This window comes from Mauremys reevesii, linkage group 6 (genome assembly GCF_016161935.1).
Source record: "Mauremys reevesii isolate NIE-2019 linkage group 6, ASM1616193v1, whole genome shotgun sequence".
In the NCBI taxonomy this organism is placed as follows: domain Eukaryota; kingdom Metazoa; phylum Chordata; order Testudines; family Geoemydidae; genus Mauremys; species Mauremys reevesii.
In genome coordinates, this window is record NC_052628.1 from 9009626 (window position 1) to 9027770 (window position 18145).

Genomic DNA, 18145 nt, shown 5'->3' on the forward strand with positions numbered 1-18145 from the left:
CTTCTGTTTTGGTGCCTAACTTGGAGCATCCAAATGTGTGTGTCTAGAGCCCACATGCAATTTTAATGGGCTGTACAGGCACATCTGGTTCAGCTCATAGGTGTGGCAGTGTGGTCTAGAGATGGAAATGGATGGAAAAGCCTGAGGTCCGTGCCCGGCCGTCCCACTGATTCTGGGCAAGTCACTCTGTCTTTCTGCGTCCCCAGGCATATGCTTGTTTAGACTGCAAGTTTTTTCAGACAGGGCACAGAGCTGAGCATAGTGGGGTCCCCAGTCACAGAGAGAGCCTGCGGGTGCGGCCATAACAACTATCCAATTCTGTATCCCATTTTGCAAGAGTGGGAAGAAATGCCACCAATAAAAACCCTCGAATACAGCAATGTACTTGGATTATTATTTTTTTTTTGCAAGAATGTATATTTTTCCACAAAACAAACAGACTTGGGCAGCCAGGTCAAGGCCCACCCTCTTTTCAAATGCAACTTGAAAACACTACAATGCTGGCTTTAATTTTACATGGGACCAGCTTTTCAAGAACAAGATCAGAAACATAATTTATTTATATTTTTTTCCTGTATTTAACCTTTATTTTACAAGGAAGTATCCTGATTTCTTTTTTCCTATAGAGGTCTAACAAAGGTAGACAGCAAGTTACTACCCACACAGTGTGATGGGGTGGGAGGGGAAGATGCTTTATTTAAAAAAAAACAAACAAAAAAACAAAAAAAAAACCAGTGAATATGATTTTCCTAAATATACATGCTGGGAGAAGTATTTTTTTTTCTGTGTAACCACCAAGTTATAAACACATCCTCTACAGTTAATGTCATTTTCTAATAATGTCTTGAATCCACACTTGGCATTTAAGGATTTAAAACTGCTTAAAAATAAATGAATTAAACTTCACAACACCCATGCAAATTACATAACTGCTTTTGTCTCTCTTCTGTTTTATGAAGAAATAACTGGTTAACTGACTTGCCTCAAGTCATACAGGAAGTCTACAGCAGAACCAGGAAACAAACCAAACTCTCATGATTCTGTAGGGCCCTGTGTTAATGACACCACCATTCAGCCCATCTACCTAGCTAGCAGTTTATTTCCAGTCTGTCTTGTCTAGGCAACAAATGCAAAGATCAAGCATCAGCAACACAGCAGCTTAGGACAAGAATTAAAGAACATTGTAATCACTTGTGATTACATGGGGAGTTTAGAAAGGTAAATTAATTAGCCTCATTTGCAGAGGATTTAAGATTGCCGTAACACCCTACTGCTGCAAAAATGCTACCATATTTTTAATTATCGCAGGTGGTCAGCACCTCAATTTTATGTCACAGCTGAATGATAATACATCCAGCAACACAATTCCCCCTAGCACCAGGCTTGGGCATCTACTTATTACAGACCAGCAATTAAGATTGCTACCTATTACATCATTAATAACATTCTTTGCAGCAACTACAGCTTTCTTGGGCTTCTTCCATCAACTACTGACCATTTGACCGTGCTTAGAAGGGGATAATATCTCTTGAGATCACATGATAGGATGGTAGAGCTATAGGTAGCTTTTTAATTAAAACAATGATTATACACATTTTTACTGAAAAGGTCTCAACTTGAATTATAAGTTTTTGTAGGCTGATAAAAGGACCAAAAGTGATACATGAGTAAATTAATCATAGTTTGAATGATAAAACTGCCTGTTCTGTAAATCTAGTTTACACAGGGAATCTGTGTTTTGGCTTCAAAATACAACAGAGTTCAGACTCGTGTATGCTAGGGAAAATCCTGGTGGGTCACATAGTTTCCATCAAACATTGAGCTAAAGACCTCAACCCACGTACTACAACCAAGCCCAGATTAAACCACTACTGGCTAGAGCCTCAGCACCTGGAATCATGGGATTTCTGATTTTCTAGAGAGTGGGAAGGCTGTTTACTGCCTCTCTTATGGGATACACCTGAGAGGCCCAGGTGTTCACCCTGATAAGGGTGGGACTATAAAAATAAGTCATTGAGTTTTGCCTAGAAAGTGTATGTAGGCAAGGGGCTGTGCAGAGAGAGGGTTATGAAGGTGCTTGAACAATGAGTGCTCAGGACTGACTATATATGTAAACAGTGAAACTCCAGCAGCAAGATAGATATTTAGGACCAGATCCTGTAACTGGATCTGTGGGCACTCTCATAGATTTCTCTGGGACTCAGTGTGGGCTAAATGCAGGATTAAGGTTTTTACAGGGCTTAAATTTAGCTGGAGCCATCCAGAGCTGAGTTCCAGTAAATATTTTTAAGCTGAAGGAACCCTGGTGCCTTTTCACAGGGCTAAAGCCCTGAGATCCTAAAGGGGAAAAAGATAGGGTGGGTCTTGGAACTAATCTCTAAGAATTTAAGTCCTGGGTTTTAGGGTACAATTTTCAAAGTTATCTAGGAATTTAGAAATATTCTCCATTTTTTTCATACTGTACCTTGTCCACTTTCATGTATGTGAAGTTTATACATGATAAGAAAGGTCTGGCCTAAGAACTCAGATAGGCTGCAATTTCTTTTACAGGAGAAGACTATCTGCCTTCATCAAAGGTACTGAGGTAACACCTGTTATAGTAGCTGCCTCTGAATCTTAATGTGCTTATCCTCAAAGGACCATTATGGGTTAGGCAAGTTCTATTATCCTTGTTTTGTAGAGGGGGGGAATTGAGGTGCAAGGGGAAAATTGAGTTTCTAGGAAGAAATCAAATGATTTGCCCACCATCAGATGGAAAGCCTGGGACAGAATTGGGAACTGAACCAAGGTTCCCTAATTTTCAGGGTGGGGAGGGGGTACTCTAACCCCATGCATGGCTGAAGTGAGGTGTCTGCCATTTCACCTGTGCATAGCTGTATTCATGGTGGCAATTTCCTAACTCTCCAAGCACCCTCATTGTGTGTGATCACCATGGAAATCAATGTGCTACAGTGTTTATGGAAGGCACCAACTCAGTGATTTTTTCTATTATTTTGCTCAGCTGTGACTTTTTTTAACTCTACCATGTTTGTTAAAGTGTCACTGCCAAACTGTATATATCCACATTAGCAAACCTAAAAAAAAAATCTTTAATTGCAACTAAAGTTGTGGCAAAACCTAACTGCTCTGCCCAAAACTGTAAAAACAAAAATGGAAATAAGATGTGAAGGGGAAAGACTTGTGCATTCCTTTGTGCCTTTTATATTACCTACAACTCTGGGAACAATACCAACCAGTGTTCCAGTGGACTTTTGCTTCTGTCTCCAGTAGGGTGACCAGATAGCAAGTGTGGAAAAATCCCGATGGGAGTGGGGGGTAATAGGCACCTATATAAGACAAAGCCCTGAATACTGGGGCTGTCCCTATAAAACGGGGACATCTGGTCCCCCTAGTCTCCAGCAGATACCAAACAACAATACATACCTTATCTTCCTCAAACTTGCACTGTAACGCACATTTGAAAAAAATCAATGGAGAGGCACAATGACATCTCAGCGGTGTTTCCTAAAGACGTCTTTTACGTCCTGAAATGTGTATGAAAATTTTGCTGCCACCTATCATCCCCACTCACAGACCTAAGCGAGAATGGGAGTAAATCAAGAAGTGTGTGTTTCTTTGGTATGGCTTTGCATTAAACAAGCGGGCTGAGACGGGTGTACGATAGAGTTTCATCCTGGATAATCATAACTGATCATAGCAGGTTCAAAAGAACAAGTAGGGTGTAATTCAGTCTTGTGCAGATGGTCAGCGCAAGCTCCTTTACACAGAGGTGAATTTCAACCATGCAGAGGGGTAGCAGCAGCCTTGACTGCTGCAGCAACAGATAAAAAAGGCCATTCTTCTGCAGCACAAATCCAGCCTTACCAGCCCCAATGTTCCACATCATGAATCAGGCCCTGAAAAATAATGAAAGTGGCTTACAGATCCTGACACTGAAAAATAATAAATGTGGGGCTCTAGTTATTTCCTTGATTTGCCTGCTGGTTTCTGAAGTTTTGGGGGTCCTGTTTTGGGGGATTTTGTCTACAATCATGAGGGCTAGACATTTTTGTAAATGGAAGCTGAGATTCTCAAATAATCACGTGACTCCAAGAGCTGGGGATTTAGATGTTGGGATCATTGTGATAAAATTGTGAAAGTTGGGAACAGTGCAGCTCGATGGCAACTATTAATGGTTCTGAGCTCCTGATGGTTTGGACACTGCACCCAGCCAGTCCCATGTGTAATTACGATAATCCAAAAAATGTATAATAAATGCAAGCAGAGCAGCATCAGCATTAAATAGGCTTTGTGGCCCAGTGCCTAACCTGCATCCCTTCCAGGTGTTATAAATCTCTAACTTAAATATTCATGAATTAGACCCACAAATTAGCAAGCAGCTGATCTAGAGTCACTTGTATTACTGCTGGCCTCAATTACTCCTTTCCTGGTAAGACGTATACCCATTTTACAGTCGTGGGAATGCATTTTGGCCATAAAGCCATGTTAAATACCACTTAGGATTCAGGCTTTTCAGGAGAGAAAGAAACACTTTTTATTAACTGCTTGAGTAACCAACCCAGGCTGATTCTGGGTCAGGCTTCTGGAAGAGCTCTAATTCACTCATACTCAGAGGCTTTATAGAGAGACTAACAGTCACTTCCATGCTGACAGGACCTCATTCCCTTCGCATGGTGACTTTCATAATTTACATCATGATGCAAATGTGCTGTGTGTATTATTTGTTTTTATGGTTATTTATTACTTGCATTATGATAGTAGCTAGGAGTGCCAGCATTTGCAACGATGTCAGCAGCAGAGCTGAGATAGAGAGAGGGCAGACTAAGCCTCTTCTTGTTCAGGAGCTCTCGGTCCCCCAGTTCTTTCAGACGTACTCGACCTGTTTCTCTGTAAATAGTTAAAGTGCCAGTAGATGGTGCTCAGAAAAAGGTAGCATAGGTCCTCAGTCTTGTTGGACCGCTCAGACTCATGCTGCACTGCAAATGGCAGCTCTTTCCATCTGTGCTTAACAAGACTGGTGAGTTGGCCCCTGTGGGGTTTTGCAGAGGCGCGGCATCACCAGGGTGCAGCTCTGCCTCAGCGCATCTGCCTCCTTCACTGCGTGTGCTCCACCCCCTCTCCCCTCAATGCTCCCTGCAGCCGGGACAGCTGAAGAGTTGATGCAAATGCCTCCCGTCCTCTATTCATTTGGAGGGAATAAAGGGCCCAAAGAGTCAAAGGTGTTAACAAAGCCATGAAACTATCCAACATTTAACAGTGTTAAACAAGGTTCTAGGTTTGGTATACAGAGATCTCAGGCTGCTTAGTATCATGGCAACCACAGGATTAGGATGGAAAAGGCCCAGAGCCCCAGGACACTGGTGGTGGCAGCCATGATGGTAGGGTGACCAGATGTCCCGCTTTTATAGGGACAGTCTCAATTTTGGGGTCTTTTTCTTATATAGGCTCTTATCAGGGGCGGCTCTAGGCATTTTGCTGCCTCAAGCACGGCAGGCAGGCTGCCTTCGGTGGCACGTCTGCGGGAGGCCCGCTGAAGCTGCGGGACCAGCGGACCCTCCGCAGGCAAGCCGCCAAAGGCTGCCTTTCTGCCGCCCTCGCGGCGACCGGCAGAGCGCCCCCCGCGGCTTGCCACCCCAAGCACGTGCTTGGCGTGCTGGGGCCTGGAGCTGCCCCTGGCTCCTATTACCCCCACCTCCTGTCCCGATTTTTCACATTTGCTGTCTGGTCACCCTACATGATGGTGAAGCTTGCTTCTCCTCTTTCTTTCAGTCAGTGTCCACACTCATCTGCCCATCCATATTTTCCCCTCCTCCCCCATCTCTTTTTTTTTTCCCAAGAACTCCAAAAAAGTGGAATAGCCCATCTGCTCGTTATTTGGTTCACCCATAGTCCTAATTTCTGATATACGAGTTTTGGTTCATTGGTTTCTGTTCCCACACTTCACTTGTTTACCAGGCATGATTTTAACACAATCCTTGAGTGATATCAGCAGGCGTTTTTGTTTGGACTAAATCAATCTTTTTGTCTTTCTTTTGTACCTTTCCCCATCAACATTTATTATTATAGGTTATTGTGACATTTTATGAACTTTCACCCACTCGTCACAGTTGAGCTCACAATTAGGATTATTTGGTAGGACCATTATTATAACAATATATTCCCAAGAGGTGTTGCAAGAGGGATATGCCTGATTTGTGGCTTCCAGCTGGTGTGATGGAGCCACAAGGCAATCATGAATCGGGCTCACAGGGAGCAGATCTGTGGCACAAAACGCTGACATTTACATAAACACAACTCCATTTCAACCAGATTGTCCATACCAGTTATTACTTGAAGAACATGCCTTGGGGTCTGTGGCTGATTGCAGCAAATAAACCGGTCCTTCATCATTGCCCTTCTCCACTGAGTACAGAACTTCTGAAACAAACTACCGCACTGTCACCCAGCTCCAGCCAAGCCGGGCTTGATGCTGCTGTAATGTTCATCTATATATTGAGTCTCTGTACATTCCAGCTTCCCTTCTGATAGAAGGAACAAGTTCAGTTTGCAATGGCAAAACATATTGCTAAAGGTGCAGTGCCTGTCTGTAAAAATCGGATCTAACCTGCATGACGTGCCTGAAAGGGAGAGCTTCACCAAGCCAACGTAATGGAGTTATCTGATCAGACCTTCCCAGGATACAGCCGGGAGAGAAATACACACTTGGTTATACTTAGCTAGTAACTTTCCAGGCAGGAACAATGTACTCTGCAAACATCCCCAGTGCAGCTAGTACATCCCACCCACATACAGAACAGTTTGCAGGTCAGTAAACATCCTTTGTTGTTGTCTCTTTGCCTAAAGCAGCAATGTTGATGCTGTCAAGTTTGTGAGTGCAGCGTCCTGCATCAGCTTATCCAGGCTCGCAGTGTGCCAGCAGGTAATAAGGAATACCCCTAGACTCCCTGCTTCATCTGCCCTCTCTGATTCTTCCTTTCATAAAGAAACAAAGAGTGCACCGGGATATTACTTGCTCTAGGAACTTTCTTTGGGAGGTTATAAATGCATTTCTAGTGATGTGTGGCAGGTCAGGGACAGTATATTTCACCTCACCCTGAGAACAATATGGAAAGTGTTCATGGCCTTGTGGGGATCCAGCATAGTCCAGCTGTGAGATGAGCATGCCCTCCCTTTCTCTCCTGAGCAACTGCAGTGAAGGGAAGATGTGTATTTGTTCGAAGAATAAAATAAATGTAGGGAGAGGAGCGAGTTGGTGTGGCAATATTTGCAATATCATAGTCATACGTTTCTTCTAAACGCAGCACATTCCTGATGACACTCCAGCACTTTCATGAAACTGAAGGCCTTTAATAAGTCACAAATGGTATAGTTGAGAAGTGTATCATAATGTGTTGAGTCAGTGCAATGCTGTTGCAAAAAAAGCAAATACAATTTTGGGTTGCATTAACAGAAGCATAGCATGCAAGTCATAGGAGGTGATAGTACCGCTCTATTCTGCACTGGTTATGCCTCAGCTGGAGTAGTGTGTCCCATTTTGGTCACCAATGTATAGAAAGGATGTGGAGAAACTGGAAAGGAACCAGAGGCGAGTAACAAAAATGATCATAGACTCATAGACTGTAATAAACCTTGAAATGTCATCTAGTTCAATCCCCTGCACTCATGGCAGGACTAAGTATTATCTAGACCATCTGTGACAGGTGTTTTTCTAACCTGCTCTTAAATATGCCCAATCATGGAGATTCTGCAACCTCCCTAGGCAATTTATTTCAGTGCTTAACCACCCTGAAAGCTAAGAAGTTTTTCCTAATGTCCAACCCAACCACCCTTGCTGCAAATTAAGCCCTTGGCTCCTTGTCCTATCCTCAGAGGTTAAGGAGAACAATTTTTCTCCCTCCTCTTTGTAACAACCTTTTATGTACCTGAAAACTGTTATCACGTCCCCACTCAGTCTTCTTTTCTCTGGACTAAACAAACCCAGTTTTTTCAATCTTCCCTCATAGGTCATGTTTTCTAGACAGTTAATCATTTTTATTGCTCTTCTCTGGACTTTCTTCAATTTGTCCACATCTTTCCTGAAATGTGGTGCCCAGAATTGCACACAATACTCCAACTAAGGCCTAATCAGCGCGGACTACAGCAGAAAAATTACCTTTCATGTCTTGCTTACAACACTCCTGCTAATACATCCAGAATGATGTTTGCTTTTTTTGCAACAGTCCTTCGCTGTTCACTCATATTTTGCTTGTGATCCACTCTGACCCCCAGATCCCTTTCTACAGTACTAGGAAGTCATTTCCCATTTTGTATGTATGCAACTGATTGTTCTTTCCTAAGTGAAGTGCTTTTCATTTGTCTTTATTGAATTTCCTCCTACGTTTACTTCAGATCATTTCTCCAGTTTGTCCAGATCACTTTGAATTTTAATCCTGTCCTCCAGAACACTTGGAACCCCTCCCAGCTTGGTATCATCCGCAAACTTTATAAGTGTATGATCAAACAGATGGATTGCAAGCCATATGAGTGAAGGCTGAAGGAACTGGGTATTTTTTTATTTGGAAAAGAGGGGATAAGGAGGGACATAACAATCTTCAAATACTTGAAAGGCTGCCATAGAAAAATTGTTCTCTCTTGTCAGGACAAGAGGCAATGGGTTCAAACTACAGCAGAGCAGATTTAGATTAAAACTCAGGAAACACTTCCTAACTAGAAGAACAGTAGGACAATGGAACAAACTGCCTAGGGAAGTCATGGAATCTCCATCACTGGAGGTTTTCTAAAAGAGGCTGATAGCCTTCTGTCTGGGATGTTTTAGACACAACAAATCCTTCATCTTGGCAGGGGTTTAGACTAGATGACCCTTTCAGTCCCTTCTAACCCTATGATTCTGTATTTTTAACTTTACAGTTACATTCATCTGGAGTTTTTTTGCACAAGTATTTATCTAAAACGCGGCTCATCTGCAGAATTAGTATGACTTAGGGCATAGCTCATGGGCCTGGCCTTTGAGTTGTGGGCACTGCTCTTGGCTCTGCCATGGGCATACAGGGTGACACTGAACAAGTAACTGTAACCAGGTTTCCTATGTGTAAAATAAGCACAATCATATTTGCTTCCTTTCATTAAATGCTTTTGCATCTATAGATAAAATGTGGTTTATAAGAGCTTGGCATTCTTATCACTCCATTCCCCTGTGAAAGGCAGCCACTCTTGGGGTGACACACAGCAAATGTTTAATAGCATGCAACATAACTGCAAGATACTAAGTGAAGTTGCTACAAATGGGGATGGAGGAACTTTCAAACGTTTGTTCTAATTTGAAAATGATTTTCTATTTGGCAATGTTTGCAATCCTTTCAATTTTACTCCAATCTCTGCTACCCTATTTACCCCATGTGTATATTGGCCCATCACAAAGGGTTAACAGACACATCTCATCTTGCAAAGCCCGAAAAGGGATTTTTAATGACACCAAGGGCTCTGGTTTACATCTAAGTGAGCAGAGTATCTCCTAACACTTTGCTGGAGAATTGGTATATTGCTAGGCCTGGTCAAGGTGAAAAAAAATACTCTCTCAAAAATTTAAAGAAATTTCAAAGATTTTGTTTCAAAATTATTAAAATAGACCATTTTCAGTTATTTTCTGATCTTTTTTATTTTAATAAATAAAAATGTTATCTTTTGATGTTTCTAGAATGTTTTGATAGAAATGTTAGGGATTTTTTTTTAATATTGAATAAAAGGCACACCATTTTTTTGCAAAAAAAAATGAAAAAATATTTTAATGCCTTTTTTTTTTAAATATTTTTAGTTGGAAAAATTCTAACCAGTCTATTTAGTTCTGAACTTGGCCTCAAAATAATATTAATAGAATCATAAAAATGTAGGGCTGGAAGGGACCATGAGAGGTCATCTAGTTCAGTCCTCTTAGCTAAGGCAGGACCAAGTAAACCTACACTGTCACCGACAGCTATTACTTAACTTTCATTGTTTAGGTTGTTATGATCACGTCAGGCCTTTGCTTTGGTGCCTCCACTAGTTCAGAGTCTGCTTCTGCTGCTAGTTTAAGACCTTGGTCCTGATTTTAAAGCAATCAATGAGATTCCAGCTATATAAAAAAACCCATCACCACCAAGATATGTTCCTCTGGGACAAAGCAAATCACAAAGCCAAGAACTAAAGACACTAAATCTGGGGATAAAGCAGTTGAGGTGATCTAGTGTAAATTTCCAGAGGAGATTAGATAAATCCAAAATTTCATGACCTTTACAAAATTCATAGATTAACAGATTATAAAGGTAGATGTGATCAGCTTGCCTGACCTCCTGTATAATTAAAAGGAACAGTCACAAGAGAACCAGATGGTATTCACCCAACAGTTCAGAAAGAACTCAGATATGAAATTGCAGAAATATTTAACTGTGGTATGTAACCTATCACTTAAATTGGCCACTGTACCAGATGACTGGAAGGTAGCTAATATAACTCCTTTTTTTTTTTTTTAAAGTCTCCGGAGGCAATCCTAGCAATTACATCCGGTAAGCCTAACTGTATTACCAGGGAAATTGATTGCAACTATAGTAAAGAACAGAATTACGAGACACACACATGAACATGATATGTTGGGAAAGAGGCAAAATGACTTTTGTAAAGGGAAATCATGCCTCACCAATCTATTAAAATTCTTTGAGGCAGTCAACAAACATGTGGACAAGGGTGATCCAGTGGATATAGTGTACTTGGACTTTCAGAAAACCTTTGGCATGGTCCCTCACCAAAGGCTTTCAAGCAAAGTAAACAGTCAGGAGATAACAGAGAAGGTTTTCTCATGGATCAGTAACTGGTTGAGAGAGAAAACAAAGGGTAGGAATAAATGGTCAGTTTTCACAATGTAGAGAGGTAAATAGCAGGGTCCCCCAAGGATCTGTACCGAGACCAGTGCTGTTCAACATATTCATAAATCATCTGGAAAAGGGGGTAAACAGTGAGGTGGCAAAGTTTTGCAGATGATACAAAATTACTCAAGATAGTTAAGTATAAAGCAGACTGCAAGGAGTCACAAAGAGATTTCACAAAAGTGGATGACTGGACAACCAAACGGCAGAAGAAATTCAGTGGTGATAAATGCTAATAAAAACTGGAAAACATAATCCCAACTATACATACAAAATTATGGGGTCTATATTAGCTGCTGCCATTCAAAAAAGAGATCTTGGAGTTATTGTGGATAGTTCTCTGAAAACATTCAGTTAATGTGCAGCGGCAGTCAGAAAAGCTGACAATGTTAGGAACCATAAGGAAAGGGATAGATAAGTCAGTAAATATCATAATACCACTATATAAATTCATGGTATGCACACACCTTGAATACTGAATGCATTTCTGGTTGCCTCCTCTCAAAAAAGATATATATGAACATTGGAAAAGGTACCTAAAGGGCATCAAAAATTATTAGGGGTATGAAACATCTTCCATCTGAACAAATATTAAAAAGACTTGGACTGTACAGTTTAGAGAAGAGACACTAAAGGGGGAATATGACAAAGGTCTGTAAAATCATGAATGGTGTAGAGAAAGTGTTATTTATCCCTTCACATACACAAATACCAGAAGTTACCCAATGAAATTAATAGGCAGCGGGTTTAAAACAAAAGGAAGCACTTCTTCACACAATGCACAGTCAACCTGTGGAACTCCTTACCAGGGGATGTTGTGAAGACCAAAAGTATAACTTTGTTCAAAAAATAATTAGATAAGTTCATGCAGGATAGCTTCATCAATGGCTATTAGCCAAAATGGCTAAGCCTCTGACTTGCCAGAAGCTTGGACTAGATGACAGGTGATGGATCACTTGATAATTGTTCTATTCTGTTCATCCCCCTGAAGCATTTGGCATTGTCCACTGTCACAAGACAGGATACTTGGCTAGGTGGACCATTGGTCTGACCCAGTATGGCCATTTTTGTTTTTTTATTGTGATGTTGTATATAAGAAAGATGACCATTTGTATCATTATTGCTACCACTGTTATACAATTACAACAAATCTTGTACAAAATATGGCATGTAAGGTGTCAAGAGAAAAGTTATTTGCTAAGTGTGATTATCCTGTTTAAATCCATATATCATTTTGTATCTGAAATAATGAATATCGGCCATGTACTTGTATCTTACGCATGTATTGTATTCCTAGGTGACCCTCCTGCCCCGATAGAATTTACATCCAGGCTAAACCATTGTGTTGATGGCCCATCAAGGACTCAGAACTCTCATAATAGGCCATTGAAGAAATTCATCCTGTCCAGACAGCTTTTCCTGAGGATGCCTCAGATAGCGAGAGGCCAGTGGCCATCATGTAAGGACATGTGATATGTTCATGTGACCTTGGACTCCATCTTAGGCCAGTAACTTTCCACAAACAGGGGCTGTGGGCTGTGTTTGGGCTAGTAAAATTCCATGCACATGGCAGAGGCTATAAAAGACCCCTGAAACATCTCTATTTTGTCTTCATTTCCTGCTTCATTTCTCTGGACTGGATTCTAACAAGGAAGCTTTGAACAAGGACTGATGACCCCCAATCTACTTGGGTGATTCCAGAGAGACTTTTGCAAACCAGCAGTTGATTCTATTGCTGTTACAAACCTGATGTAAGGACTTTGCAATCACTTGTGTGTATATATATGATTCCTTAACCATTTATAACTCTCCTCTTTTCTTTTATTAATAAATCTTTAGTTAGTTTACTAAGGTTTGACTGACAGCATGATATCTGGGTAAGATGTGAGATTCATATTAACCTGGTAATATGTGTCTGGTCCTCTGGGATTAGAAAGAACCTCACATATGGAGAAATGGGTTTTCAATAACCTCTCTCTATATTAGACTTGGTTGTCTGCACTGGAGCCAAGGGCCGGAATGCCTAGAGGGGACTGTGTTTGTCTTCTGATTAACCAGTGGGGTACTGCAGAAGCACTTTTATTACTGGCGTGGTGACTAATTATAGAGTAAACCACCAATACCTGGGCATTGCCCGCCATATTTCTTGCAGTATGCCCTTAATGTGGCATTCTCAGTGTGGCCCTTCCAGGCACCTGGTCACATTCATAGCACAGGACATAGGACGTTCCTGAATAGTTCCTGTTTGAACTAGAGTATATCTACTTCAGTGCTGTGATACCTTCCTGCCTGATGAAAATTTTCCATCAGAAACAGAACACCATTCACAATACCAACTACTCCCTTTTCTCCCTGAGTGGCAGTACACAATACTAAAAAATTACATAACTCTGTGTTTATCTCAATTATTTCAAGGAATTAGAGAGGTTTACAAATCTGAATTAAGGCTCTTAATGCCCAGCTAGGGTGGTTATTGCCCAAACCATTTTACAAGCAGCTAAGCCAAGGTTGAGAGAGATTAAATAACATACAAACAATTGCAGAGCTGGGAAGTTAGCACAGAATTTCTGACTCTGAGTGCTCTGCATAACTGACATGCCTCAAAAATACAAATTAGTTACACTTAAGTTGTGCTGTGGGTGGTAGCTGAAGCGGAATAAAAAAGGATCTTTCAAATTCTGTGCTTTAATTTTCAAAGGGCTCCAAAGCCAGGAAACCACACCAATAAAGACTCAATAATCATCTAGTATGACCAATGATATTTATGGGCAGTGAGGAGCCCAGCTTTCAGCAATTTCCTAGGTCAACAAGGAACAAATGGAGAAAGCAAATCCGTGAAATAAGAAAGGGAAAAGGCCATTCTATGACTTAACACTGGCAGAAAGATGTTAGAGCCAATACAATGCTCATGGATAAAATAGAGCTTTAATTAAATCGAAAACACTCTTAAGAGAAGGTGTGGAGGCTGAATATTGGAATTGCCTTCCCCTGTTCTCACTTGTAATGCACATTTTGGTATTCAGAGCATGCATTACAACATGGCCTAACCTTGCGGTATAAGCTGGAAAAAAATCTTTCTTGGGTAATGCCATGCAAATGAGAAACCCAGACACCCCACTGTGTTTCTAGAGTGTCCAGAACAGGCAGACCTCCTCACTGACTTTTTCAGCTGCCCTGGACAGATGTTGAGTCCTGGAATATCTCCTTGCAAGGGTGCACCAATTTGGGCTGGTGATCAAAACAAACAAACAAACAAAAAAGATGGAGATTCAAATTTGTACATGCACAAAAGGAATGGGATTGGGGAGCTGATACCGTCCCTTGTTTTGATTTTTAGCTAATCCCTTGCCTCCAGTCAATACATAGGTACAATCAAATGTAAAATAAACAAAACCCCACCCCAAAATTATATGAAAACAAATAAGCAAACAACACCCTAACAGAACTGCCATAAGGTTTGCAAACCATTCACTCTTCGCTCTGCCTGCATGTAATAACACCATATCAAAGGTCTGTGTTGTCTATTCAGATTGTAAACAATTCAAGGCAAGGGCCAACTCTTACTCTGTTTGTATAACGTGGGGCTGGAGCCTGGAAGTTCTGCTGTAATAATAATAATAATAATAATTAATAAGTAGAGATATCATTTCACCATTATGTCTGCAAACTACAGGCCAGTCAGCTTCACCAAAGTCCCTGGAAAAATCATGGAGAAGGTCCTCAAGGAATCAATTCTGAAGCACTTCGAGGAGAGGAAAGTGATCAGGAACAGTCAGCATGGATTCACCAAGGGCAAGTCATGCCCAACTAACCTAATTGCCTTCTATGATAAAATAACTGGCTCTGTGGATGAGGGGAAAGCAGTGGACGTGTTATTCCTTGACTTTAGCAAAGCTTTTGATACGGTCTCCCAAGGTATTCTTGCCAGCAAGTTAAAGAGGTATGGGTTGGATGAATGGACTATAAGGTGGATAGAAAGCTGGCTAGATCGTTGGGCTCAATGGGTAGTGATCAGTGGTTCCATTTCTAATTGGTAGCCAGTATCAAGTGGAGTGCCCCAAGGGTCGGTCCTGGGGCCGTTTTTGTTCAATATCTTTATTAATGATCTAGGGGATGGCGTGGATTGCACCTTCAGCAAGTAGGCAGATAACACTAAACTGGGAGGAGTGGTAGATATGCTGGAGGGTAGGGATAGGATACAGAGGGATCTAGACAAATTAGAGGATTGGGCCAAAAGAAATCTGAGGTTCAACGAGGACAAGTGCAGAGTCCTGCACTTAGGACGGAAGAATCTCATGCACTGCTACAGACTAGGGACCGAGTGGCTAGGCAGCAGTTCTGCAGAAAAGGACCTAGGGGTTACAGTGGACGAGAAGCTGGATATGAGTCGACAGTGTGCCCTTGTTGCCAAGAAAGCTAATGGCATTTTGGGCTGTATAAGTAGGAGCATTGCCAGCAGATCGAGGGAAGTGATTATTCCCCTCTATTTGGCACTGGTGAGGCCACATCTGGAGTATTGTGTTCAGATGGGCCCCCCACTACAGAAAGGATGTGGACAAATTGGAGAGAGTTCAGCAGAGGGCAACAAAAATGATTAGAGGGCTGGAGCACATGACTTATGAGGAGAGGCTGAGGGAACTGGGATTATTTAGTCTGCAGAAGAGAAGAATGAGGGGGGATTTGATAGCTGCTTTCAACTACATGAAAGTAGATTCCAAACAGGATGGATCTAGACTGTTCTCAGTGGTACCAGATGATAGAACAAGGAGTAATGGTCTCAATTTGCAGTGGGGGAAGCTTAGGTTGGATATTAGGAAACATTATTTCACTAGGAGGGTGGTGAAGCACTGGAATGGGTTACCTAGGGTGGTGGTGGAAGCTCCTTCCTTAGAGGTTTTTAAGGTCAGGCTTGACAAAGCCCTGGCTGGGATGATTTAGTTGGGGATTGGTCCTGCTTTGAGCAGGAGGTTGGACTAGATGACCTCCTGAGGTCCCTTCCAACCCTATGATTCTATGATTCAAACCACACTGTTACTCAGTATATGTGCACCCTCAGCCAGGGCTGCTGGAACTATGGGTGCTGGGGTGATGCAGCAACCCCTGGCTTGAAGTGGTAATAATAACCAAATACACGGTTTCCACTTTCAGCACCCTCACTATAACAATTGTTCCTGCGCCGCTGCACTCAGCCAAAACTTTGGATTACATGTACCATAATTATCCATATTGGCATTCACAGATACCACAGCTGACTATATTCAATTGGTGGGTGGAAGAGAACACACTATTTCTTGTCCACAAGTATATGCTGCTGACATCTGAGGTAAGAGAATCACCATGGTGTATCACTAGTCAGAAGGTTGCTCTGGTCAGCCCAACCGCTAAATGACAATTACAAACTGATAAAAACTGGAGTTGTCTGACCATTTCATCCATCTAGTTGGGGGCAGCAGCTGACGCTGCACACAAGTACCACAATACCTTAGGTCAGAGGTTCTCCGACTGTGGTCCGTGGACCACCAGTGGTCCGTGAGCTTCATTTAGGTGGTCTGCAGTTAGTTCCCTCTAAGATGTGCACCTGGGTGGCCGCACATGAGAGAATGTAGGGCCACCCACCTAATTAGTGGAGACGCCTAGGCGTGGCTCCACTAATTAGGTGCCTGGACCCTGGAGAAGACGCACATGTAAGGTGAGGTGGTGGCCTTGGGGGGATTACGGGGTAGATGGAAGGGGGCAGTGGGGTGAGAAGAGGGGGTGGGGGAAATTTGAGATTTTCACAGCTGCAGCAGCCGGAGAAAGAGATGACTTTCCCCAGCTCCAGGGCTACAGCTGCCAGGGAGAAATGGTCCTCCTTCCTAGCCTCAGCTCTGTGGCTGCTGTGGTGGGGGAGAGACCCCCCCTCGCAGTCCAAGCTTGGGGGCTGCCGTGGCGGGGGAGAGGGCACATCCATCACATTAGAAAGGTAAGACTACTGATATTAAAATATGAGTTGTGTGCTTTTATCTGTAGAACAAAAAAAGTTAATTGGGTTTTTTTTTATATATATATAGCACTTTTATCCAAAGGGCTTTACAATACTTAGCTAACAGTACAAACAACATTTGAAAGATCATTAAGTGGTCCGCCGAGACCCTCAGCAATTTTCAAGTGGTCTATGGAAAAAAAAAGTTTGAGAACCACTGCCATAGGTAAATTACCCATTGGAACAGCTTACAAATGGTCATGGTGGGTTCTATTACTGGCAATTTTTAACTCAAGATTGGGTGTTTGTTTAAATCAAGATTGGATGATATAGCTGCTCTAGCAATTATTTTGGGGGAAGTTCTATGTCCTGTGATATACAGGAGGTCAGAGGAGATGAAGATAGTGGTCCCTTCTGGCCTTGCAATGTATGAATTTAGGAATCTATTAAATGGATGCCCCTGCCTCTAGCGGAATGAGCACATTGGACTTAAATCAAGTGTCAAACTTGGACCCTACAGAACAACACTTAGCACTGCCATTAGACAACTGGGTGTCTGGCTGATGAGAAGTTTATTCTTCCCATATTTCTACTTTAAAAAGATGAACCTGTGTATATGTAGAGGAACTGTAACAGGACTGAAAAGGATGTTTCAATAAGTCCCTCCAGCATCAGTATGTAAGGTCTGAAGGCATGGCTCAAATTTATAGAAATTTTAAACTCAATTAACATGTTAGGTTCTGAAGAGATATTGTAAACTGTCCAAAGTAATAAAATCAGCAATGCATGGCATTACTTTCCTCTGTGAAGAGCTTGAATAAATAAGACACTTATAAAAATGAGCAGAAAATACGGAATGAATATCCCAAGAACCATGACAAAAATAAGCTAAAAGAGAGATTGAATTTCCCTGTGAGTTCCAAAGGGAGACTGCTGTTGTGGAGTTTATACATAATTTATAAGGGGAATTGGCCAGTTCACTCAGGTATACACCATATCAACTTTTGGGAAAGATTAAGCAAGCTGTCTTCTGTTAATTGAAATCAAATATAGGCCTGGTAGAAAATGACTTCTGCCCATGGACGAATACAGTAATGTCACATGGCCAGCAGCATTTGGCAATTTACTTGTGGCTTTCTTCTACAAAGTAAACTTCTGCCTCAGGTCCTAGGCAGCCATGAAATGGTGACACAGAAGGCAACTATGCCATCTGCGATCTGCTGACTCCTCAGTACATTCAGAACACGTTTACTTTGAGTGTGTGCAATATAGGGAAAATCTCCACCCC

The 18145-nt window shown here is 41.8% G+C and overlaps 1 long non-coding RNA gene across 2 annotated transcripts; it reads left to right on the plus strand.

Moving 5' to 3' along the window:
* Positions 1 to 2048: 2048 nt before the first annotated feature.
* On the plus strand, positions 2049 to 12696 carry LOC120408392. 2 transcript variants are annotated; one of them, XR_005600665.1, is made up of 3 exons: positions 2049 to 2576; positions 10508 to 10538; positions 12193 to 12696. It is a non-coding gene; the product is annotated as an uncharacterized LOC120408392 (long non-coding RNA). The 2 variants fall into 2 exon arrangements; XR_005600666.1 differs by lacking the exon at positions 10508 to 10538.
* The last annotated feature ends 5449 nt before the right edge of the window (positions 12697 to 18145 follow it).